Here is a 10,694-nt window from a genome sequence, read left to right as displayed (position 1 = left end):
AACAACCCAATGAAAATGGACAAAAAAAAAAAAAAGAAAATAGACAAAGAATTTGAACAATTCAAAAAGAATACATAAGTATGCGTGATGAACCTGTGAAAAAATCTCAGCATCATTAGTTATTAGGTAAATGTAAAATCAAAACCCAATATTGCTCAATATAATGACTAAACTTAAAAATATTAAATATATCCAATATTCGTAAGGATGTGGGACATCAGGAACTCACATATTGTTGGCAGATTTGTACAGCAGCATGGCCACTGCTAAAAACTTTGTGTGATTTATTATAAACATACACCTATTCTACAACTAAACCATTCTTTCCATAGATATAAACCCAAGAGAAGTGGACATCCCAGGTGGCTCAGCGGTTTAGTGTCGCCTTCTGCCCAGGGCGTGATCCTGGAGACCCGGGATCGAGTCCTACGTCAGGCTCTCTGCATGGAGCCTGCTTCTCCCTCTCCCTGTGTTTCTGCCTTTCTCTGTCTCTGTATCTCTCATGAATAAATAAATAAAATCTTAAAAATAAATAAATAAATAAACCCAAGAGAAGTAAAAGATCTATCTACAAATGCTCATGAAAATATTCATAGCAGTTTCATTTACAGTAGTTAAAAAACTAGAGACAACCCGTAAAAGGAGAATTATTGTAAACAGGAGAATATAAAGACAATTTAGGATAAAGCCCCATAAACTACTGATAAATTGAATGGCATTGTTAAAACTCAAAGACATTATGTTGAGGGTAAAAAGCCAGACCCATAAAAGCACAAACTGCTGGATTTTGTTTACATGAATATCTGAAGCAAGCAACACTAATCCATGGTGCTAGAAATCTGCATAGAGGTTGCCTCTTCAGGAGTGTAGTGATTGAGAAGGGGCTTAAAGAAACTTTCTGAGTGATTAGAATTTTTTTTTTTTTTTTATCTTGGAAGAAGTATAGGTTACAAGGTGTTGCTTTTGTCAGAACTCAAGGAATTTCCACTTTAGATGTGTTTGTTTTGATGTATACAAGTAAGAATTTGATAAAAAAAAAAGAAAAAGAAAAATGAATTATAGTACATTAAAACACAGGATATGGCACATATGAAGTATTCAGTATAAGTTCTCTGTACATGTATGTGCCTGTATGAGTGAGTGTGTGTTGTGTATATGTGTGTGTTGGGCAGGGGCATGGCTTGAGAGCAAAAAAGAAATACATATGATAAGGCCCCTGGGTGGCTCAGTGGTTGAGCGTCTGCCTTTGGCTCAGGTCATGATCCCAGGATCCTGGGATGGAGTTCCACATCAGGCTCCCTGTGAGGAGCCCGCTTTTCCCTCTGCCTATGTCTCTGCCTCTCTCTGCATCTCTCATGAATAAATAAATAAAATCTTTAAAAAATATGTGTGTAAAAAATTTTAAAAAAATAAAAAATATGTGTGATAGAGTGCTTCTCTTTTGGTTTGCTAAATTAATATTAAAACAAAGTCATATCAAAGTGAACTCAGTATCAAAACAAAATATATATGTGGTAATACTTAAGATGTAATATATCCTCAAATCTCTATAGCTCCTCACTCAGTCCAATATGCTCCCTGCTGTGGTATGAGAGATATGTCCTGTCCTAGTTACAGATTAATGGATCTTCCCATGTAGATAAAGATAGCACAAAATTGGTTTATTAAAGCAACATCTAAATAGCTGTTACTATGTATAGTTTAGGTATCAAGCTGTGTTCTAAGCTCCCACACCTCTGCAGGGTTTTCTTCCTAGCTCACTGGTGAGCTACAGGTTTTTATATCATATTAGTAAGAACAGAATCGTAGCTGGGTCAGAGTTAAGGGAATGTAAGTTGTACATCACTACTGACTGTCTTAGTCTCTTTGCACTACTAAAGCAAAACACCACATACTGGGTGGATTATAAACAACAGAAATTTATTTCTCACAGTTCTAGGGACTGGAAGTCTAAAATCACGGCTTTGACATAGTGAGGCAAGGGCCCTCTTCTGGGTCGTGGGCTTCTCGTTGTATCCTTACATGGTAGAAGGCGGTAGAGAGCTTTGTGGGTTTTCTTTTATAAGGGCATTAATCCCATTCATTTGGGCTCCACCTTCATGATCTAATCTTCCCTCGAGGGCCCCACTACTAATACCATCACTTTTGAGGATTAGGATTTAAACACATGAATTTCAGGACATAAACACTCAGACCATAGCACTGAGGTTATAAGAAAGTATAACAAATGTGTGGGAAGAAGTTCTAAGAGAAGCAAGGAAGATTTTGTACACAGGTAAAAAGAGTAACCTTTGATTCATATGGTGAAACTGTAAAGACAAATAAATTTATAATTTTGTGGAGAAATGACCCGTGTCACAACATCCCATTCTTTCCGTTTTTTTGGACAGTAGGAGCCTATCTTCAGTGGATACCTTGCTCCAAGTTGTAAAACTGCCTCTGGTCATAAAGATAAAACAATTTACTTTTCTTTTGGGTAAAGCCAATTTGCAAATAGAGGCCTATGACTGGCCTATGGTGGACCATGACTCCATCACTACCTCCATCTCAGCTCATCTAGCACTCTGATTCAAGGAGTCCATTCTCTACTCTTTCCCCTATTGCAATAGCTCTGACTAGTCTAATTTGCCTGTTTAACTTGACCCAGTGTAATTCTGACTTTCACAATCGCCCATCTTCCTTGAATTCTCCTGGAGAATTATACTTCCCCTGACTTGCTTTCATGCACAGGGAGGTCTAGCCTGTTTCATCAGGCATAGGGAGACTTCCTAATCAGTGCTGCCTGAAACACAATGTTAACATTCTTATAGAGAGGGATGATATGTTGGTTCATGGCAACCAGCTAGAGAAGAGGCACATTATCCTTTGGGAGTAAAAATCTTCTTAGAGCAATTCTTAAGTAACAACCTCTGTTTTATCAGTACTGTATGACATCGTTTCTCTCCAGATGCTGACAGGTTCTGTTTGAAGAACTGTGTAAATAGGTGTGACTGATATTTAATGAGGCTGCTTCTTCAAGCCACCCATATATGCAGTGCTTATTTGTTTATGAGCATACCTTCATAGTCATAGCATCCTAGGAACCCATATTGAAAGATGCAACAGAACTCTTTCCTTCCTAAATAAATACTACATTATCTAGGCAGTTAGAGATTGACGGCTTCATTAGCAAGTCACTGTACTTCAAGCTTCTTATTGATGCTATGATGTTTCTATCAATGCATACTGTTCTCTAACCAGAGCTGAAATGTGCTGTTTAAATGTTTTAAAGTGGAATATTACCAATTAAGGCAATAGATATCCTTAGAAAGTGTGCAAATTTGCAAATGTATGCATCTTTATCCATCTTTTCCTTTTTCAAAAATTCTGCATTCACAAATCAAGCATACCAGAGAACAAAAGTTCTAAGTGGTTTAATTATTCTGCTTTGAAGAAATGGGAAGAGACAATACTTCAGATAATCAACATTTAAGTTATTTAGAGATATACAGGATGAATTCAACTTTTTGAATTGCTCTTGACACTTAATAATTTTTAGTTTGAAATAATTTTATTTTCTTTGATTTTCATGCTTTTAGGCTTTTTCAAAAGTATAATGTATTCAATTACATGAGATAATCTCTATTAGGATGGTTTACAGCTTTTCAGATTCTTTTAAACTTCTATGCTTTTGGGGCTCCTGGGTGGTTCAGTCAGATAAGTGCTAAGTGTCTACCTTTCTTAGGTCAGGATCTCAGGTCCTGAGATCACATCTGGCTCCTTGGGAGGGAGGGAGTGGGGAGCCTATTTCTCCCTATCCCCTGCTTGTGCTCTGTCACTCTCTCTCTCAAGTAAATTAATTTTTTTTTAAATGTGAACTTCTATGTTTTTTCTACTATATTTTTTCTTACTTTGAGAATCTTTTTCTATTTTCTATTTCTAACTACTAGTCAGATTATTATGTTCACACATAAGGCATTCAGATATAATTTTAAAAGTAAGTGAAAAATCAATATTTTGATTCAATTTTTTCAAATGTTTAATTTATTTATAAGATATTTTGTTATAATTTTTGGTTAACTAGGTAAATTAAAATATATTTACTAAAATCCTGTCTAGGCACCCTTGAAGTCCAAATGAATTCACAAGTCTTCATTCTTGACACTCAAGTAAAGGATACCTGTATATTTAAGCATTATGAACAAAACTAAACCTATGTTTAGGGAGGAGCTAAGATATTAACCCTCTATTTTCCCTTCTCGAATTCTAAAAGAAAACAATATGGAGATTCAGATTTTTATCTTTTTTTCTTGTGATAGATTGCTAGTAATTAATGTGATGTTAATAGCCCCTTTAGGAATTCAATTTTTCAGGTCCCACACAAGGGGATTCCTAGGTTCCTTAGATTGTACTCATAAGGGAGGTTGTGAGTTACTTAATTCTGTTTCAGAGCATCACCCGAACAGATGAGGAATTCTTCTGTCTGGAATTTAATCATTTTGTATTGCTTTCTTGAGTATCCATCTATGTTACAAGTTTGTTATGTCAAAAGTTGGAACTTATCTTTCATTGGCTTATTTCACACAAGACCTGATCATAGAAATGAAGGAAATCATCTAACTGTTGGCCTTCCTATTAAGGGAGGCAAGTTTGCCATGTCATATATAGAATGCATAAGACAATTAAGAAGACGTTTTATTCAGTCTCACTTCAATAGGGAGAATGTTCATTAATGAAGAATATCTGTAAGCAAAAAGGATCACTAGGACTTTAGAGAGGTAGGTAAACAAAGGAGTCATCAAGAAGTCTTAGGATAGGCATGTGGCAAAATGGAAATGGATGTTATCTCAGAATGTGCAGGGAATGAGGGGAGCTATATGGCCCTTTGTGGTTAGCCATTCCTTGAAATGCAAATGAATGTGGGTGTTTCTTAACCATCTCAATTTCTCTGGGCTAGAGATCAGATAAAGCTCAACATTGTAAATAGGTATCAAGGCAATTGCCTGCAAGATCATGCAAAGTTATCTCCTGCTCATCATGTATGTGAAGCCAGAAATTATTTACTATCTGGATTGTTAACATAAGATGAATGCTTTCCAAAGAATGAAAGTGTAATTATCCCCCTTTCATTTGGGTTAATGATACTTAGGCTCTGTGTACTTTCCAATAGAAATATGAAGAAACAAGCATTATTTATTTCTCAAAGACATACACACAATTTGTAGAAGAATAGCTCATGCTTTTGTCAGTTCTTCTATTACAAGCAATATAAATTATTTTGGAGGACTGGAATGACTCAGAATCTGTAGTAACATATTTTGGGAAAACTAATACCAGGTTTGTAGGCTCTTCCTTTTCCAGTTGACAGAAAAACTCTCATATGGAAACCATCCAATAACTTTGTTGTAAGAAGCAGGATTTTCCAAGGGTCTCTACATATGGTTGTCTCCTGTACTCATACATGGCTCTCTCTCTCTCTCCAATTTACAATGACAACTAGTATATTCTTAATGATTAATATTTATTGAATCTTACTTAAGTATAAAATTGATATAACCATAAATAAATGCTCCTAAAATTGTTCTTTTTTCTTCTGGCACTGATATTTTTTCTTCCTGAAATTATTAAAAAACATTTTTTCTTCTGAGATTTCCTTTCTTTTCTCTTCTTTTAGTCATTCTAAATGTAATTTATCTTTCTTGCTCCTATTGTTCTTTGAATATCTGATGATCCCAGGATGACTATTCATTTTTAGGAATGAAGAACCAAGTCAATTCATTAACATTGCTGGAATGGAATTCCTGTTTTTATCAGTTTTTCCCATGAATGAAAAAAATTGGATATATGTTGGTATTGCATTGGGATTAGTAACGCAATTGATATGCTTACTTTTACAAGAGGGATACGAAGCTGGACGACAGGCTGTTACTTGCCCTATAAAAAAAAAAAAGAAGAGACAATTTAATCCTGAAAGCCAATCACTACCTTCTCTTTGACAGGCCACCAATTTCAAGAATTTCTCTCTTACTCTGGGAGAAAACTCTATTGCCACTCTGCTGACGAAGAGGGTTAAATGGTGAAATCAGCAAACATTAATTAATCACATTCTCTCTTTCGAGATCCATTTGTTTTAGCAACTACTTTGATGACTAATGTTCCATTAACTTTGATGCTTCACTAATTCAACGTATATTTATCAACCATCACTGTCCCACTTTCGGAAAACATCTCTTTGAAGAAACTGTACATCAGCCCAGTCCTCCAAGTACTCAAATCTGGTGGGATTCAGAAAATTGAATAGATCATAGCAATAGAAGGTAGTATGTTCTTCTAGAGATGAAGTATGGAAGAAACAATAAGGGCTTCTAGTACCAATTTGGGGGACAATGTTACAGAAAGCTGAGGCATAGGATAATCAGAAGTCACAGAGTCAAAGAGGATGGGCTGGGAGAGGGAGAATTGTATTGCACAGAAAAGGAACCACATCCACTCTTGGGGAACTTATCACAGTCTAGTGGAGTTACTGAGGGTAAAATCAGGCTACTGGGAGCAAAAGCCAGACTGAGTGATTGAGAACTAAAGATGTAAAGACAGTGAGAGCAAGCTACTATTGGATAAGTTTAGCTGTGATGAGGAGCAGAAGTACCAGATGGTGCTGGATAATAGATCATAGAAAATGATTTTCCTAGCCCTAAGTCCCTTCATTCTGGCTATTGATTTACATACAAATAAAAAGTTAAACAATTGTCAAAATATGACCATGAATTTCATTGTATATGCCCTGATAAGAAAAAGGAAAACAGTTCAGGGAGCTATTATGTAATGAAGTGAATTAGATTTAGTAAAAGCCAATTTCTACTGTATAAGCACATATAGTGGGGGAGAACACTGAGACAAGTATCAGTGTTGGATGGCAGACCCTTTGCCAAAGTGTTTTTCTTTGCAGATGGAGAGGGATATGGGCTGGAGAGATAAAATAAAAGCCCATTGAAAATGTGGTTCAAATGTCAAGACTGATAACACCAAACATGCCCAATGTTTGTTTGTTTACCATTATCTAATAATGAAGCTTATTTATCTAATAAGGCTTTCTGGAGGAGCCAGAAAAGGCTTTCAAGTAGGTCTAAAAATGGTTTGAGAGAGCAAGAAGAGGTGACTGGAGTTGGGTTTCATTCTTGGGTAGGATCAGAGAGAGGATTTCCTCATATGGGACCATGGCTTACATGGTTTAAACTTTTTGCTTGCACTAAAAAGGTATCCAGGATTTCTCACCAGTTTTCCCAGCTGTGGGACCTAAGGGGCTGGCACAGTGATGGAATTGAAAACTGTCAGCAGGCAGCATAAAAAATAAATACAACTCTTTTTTTTTTTTTAAATATAGCTCTTTATGCACAGAGAAATCCTTCTCAAACTATGAATGTGACAAAATGCTTTTACTGATTCCATGATGCTATAAGATACTAAAATAAGATTTAAATAACAGAAAATTTAACCATGAGAATTCTTCAATTACTTTCTGAGGTAGGGGGAATTCTTTATTTAGAAACCACATTTCAAGTAATCACTCCGATCCAAACATAAACAACTATTAATTTGTTAGACGAGTTAATTTTAGCTGAAAGAGCTGAGACTGCTTAGATGACCAGCCTGAGCTCTTCCCAATATATAACCTTTGCCAAAGTTGTTTGAATCAGGTGATACAACTGATAGTGCATCTTTGACATTAAATCCTCAAGATCAAGAGGTCAAATGTGGGGCTATGGTACTGAGTCAATGGGAAATGAAATTGATCTAGCTATGGAAGATCAAGAAGTTTTGTCTACATTATTCCAAAGGGACAAGTGAGTCTTTGGAGAAGACATTATAAAAATGATATAATTATCATGATCTAACATCTGACATTTGACGAAGTAATCTTTCAAAGATTCTCAACTCAGCAAAAATTATAACCCTTAACACCATTCTTCCTTATTGAGATGCACAAACAATTATAAAATAACCAAATAAACTGCTGTCCATATGATCACAGGATCTTTTTCACAGGGATACAAAGGCCTTTAAATCACCAGAAGGAAGGAACACCCAGTTTTGATTAGTCTTCATCAGGCCATATTGCTTTAGCACTCATTGAAATTGCCTGCCTTATCCTGATTAAAAACATGGGCAGAGACAGCATCAACACCATTTTGGAAAATATTGTTGAGTATAATCATTCATCTCCGTGGGGCTTCTTCTGGGGCACCTGGGTGACTTTTTTGGTTGAGCAACTGATTTTGGCTCAGGTCACGATCTCAGGATCCTGGGATGAAGCCCCATGTCAGGTTCCACATTCAGTAGGGTTCAGTAGGGAGTCTGCTTGAGAATTCTCTCTCACTCTCTACCTCTGCTCCTCCTCCTGCTCTTTCTCTCTCTCTCTCTCTCTCTCACACACACACACACACACACACACACACACAAAGTAAATAAATATTTAAAAATAAATAAATAAAATATGCTTCTTTTTAGAATCTTAAATGACTCTTAGGTAGAATAAATTTATGATACCTGAACTATTCCATAAAGAGATATGGAAGAGTGTTAATTCTGACTCTCACTATTATTGGGTATGCAGTAATATGATAGTAATAAGTTAGTGTGGTCACAGATGGTTAGTGATTTTTCTTTTTTTAAGATTTTATTTATTTACACACAGAGAGAGAGAGAGGCACAGACACAGGCAGAGGGAGAAAGGCTCCATGCAGGGAATCCAACATGGAACTCCATCCCGGGTTCCCAGGATCACACCCTAGGCTGAAGGTGGTGCTAAACCACTGAGCCACCCGGGCTGCCCATGGTTAGTGATTTAAATGCTCCTACATTCCTATAGAAGAGTAGATATTTGGGAAGCCAGAACTCAGCCACTCAAGAGGCAGTGAGATTCAAGAGACCTATTTTGGTTAATAGCATTAAAAAAGTAAATTGCCACAAAGGACAGACATTATTTTGAAAGCAGAAACATATGAATATATTTTATTATAGACTTAATGAAAAACGACCTTGAAAATCAACCAAACCTCTTAAAATTAAAAGCCAAAATCCATAACTTTCTCCAAAAATAGGCAGAAAAAATAATTTTCTGTATTAGGATTGGCTAATTTATTGACAACACTTGCAGGAATTTATTTTGACTTTTTTTTCTTAAATTGCATTATGTTATCTTAAATGAGAAGTATTAACTCCAGTGAATTTATTATGAGTGTATGCCACGGATCCTGAGCCTGGGTTTAAAGTCTACTGCTGCCCTTTGCTATCTATATGAAATTGACAATATTCTGATGTAAACTCTTTGTGTATCAGTTTCTTCATCTATAAAATAGAAATTTTATTTACATGCTTTAATGCTAAACTGGTTCAGAAAGAGTTATGACTGCCAATTTTTCAAGTTGAAATTTAACATATTAATAAAAAAGATTCCTACATGTTCACATAATGTTTTACTTATCTGCTTCTACTTATGTATGTTAATCTTTACTGCACTGTTTTTAATGCAGAAACTGTGATATACATTTCATCATCCTTTTAATTTCTCATCCCTGGGTTTTTACATATGCATATTTGCTTTTGTGATTCATATGTTACTCATTTTTTAAATTATTCATCTCTGTCCACTATGTAGAATTCACTATTTTACTCCTCATTATGTATTCTTCCCAATTTTTATTTTGTAATATAGTCTGGAAATTGAGACCTATAATTATATTATTGTTTTATATTACACCTTTTAAATTTCCATGTTGAAATTTATGTTTTATAATTAAATTTAAATAGCCATTTGTGAATGTGTATATATATATATCTATACACACACACACACACATATATAGCTTACATTGCTCATTACTACACAAATTCACTGTGTGAATAACTAGCACATGAAAAATAACTAAATCATATAGAATTATTAGATGAAAATCTTTACTGCTTGAAATTTTCTAATCCTAGCACCACTGCCTTTTGTCGTTTGTTGATGCAAAGAGAACTTGATTTTTGCCCAGTTATAGGTTATTTGATGTTTCTCTAATTTTCTTTGTTTGGCAAAATGTTGTGCACTAAGGCAGCATTTTGTTTCTTGCTTTGTGTTTGACCCCAGTCCCATTCCAGGAAGAAAATGTGGTTCTGTCTGGTATACTCCCCAGCACTCTGATTTTCAATGTCACTGAAGAGTATCTAGTAAAGTCTAATGAATCTGTTTTCCTATTGGTTTGCTCATCTTTGTCCTTAAGGTCTCCCAAGCACAAGGTCAAGTGGCTATAAAAATTAATCTGCAAGGTCAAAAGCAGTTTCAAGTGGCCTATTTTCTGTTTGAGCTTTGTCTACCTGGATTATTTGCAATTGTAGATGAGATTTAGTTTTGTACCAAATGCCTTTTATGTCCTATGTCACAATCCTTCAAATCACTAAAATTTGAGCATAACTGTAATAAAGAGCTTTGAAACTCTACCCCACATCCCAACTCAAGTACTCTACACAGTGTCTCTCAGTTCTTCTGCCTCGAATTTTTCTCTAAAATTTAAGGAAGAATAATGCCAAGCCCTTCAAAATGCAGTTAATTTTCCTGGGGGCGGGGCAATTCTTAACAAATAAGGAAAGGGAGTTGATCTATTAACGCTCCAACATCGGATCCCTTGAGGTATGATTTTGACAGTCATTCTATAAGGTTTCATTTTGGGTTTTCT

The 10,694-nt window shown here is 35.5% G+C and overlaps 1 long non-coding RNA gene across 2 annotated transcripts in view; it reads right to left on the bottom strand.

Moving 5' to 3' along the window:
- Positions 1 to 5,198: 5,198 nt before the first annotated feature.
- Positions 5,199 to 10,694, bottom strand: part of LOC140607949 (uncharacterized) — a 124,091-nt gene continuing 118,595 nt past the window's right edge. For both annotated transcript variants that reach the window (XR_012009872.1, XR_012009873.1), the window contains exon 5: positions 5,199 to 5,913. This is a non-coding gene — a long non-coding RNA (uncharacterized lncRNA). The remainder of the gene's footprint in view (positions 5,914 to 10,694) is intronic.

The sequence above is a fragment of the Canis lupus genome, chromosome 17 (genome assembly GCF_048164855.1).
Source record: "Canis lupus baileyi chromosome 17, mCanLup2.hap1, whole genome shotgun sequence".
Lineage (NCBI taxonomy): Eukaryota > Metazoa > Chordata > Mammalia > Carnivora > Canidae > Canis > Canis lupus.
Note: the sequence above shows the minus strand (reverse complement) of the source record. Positions and strands in the feature narration are given on the sequence as shown.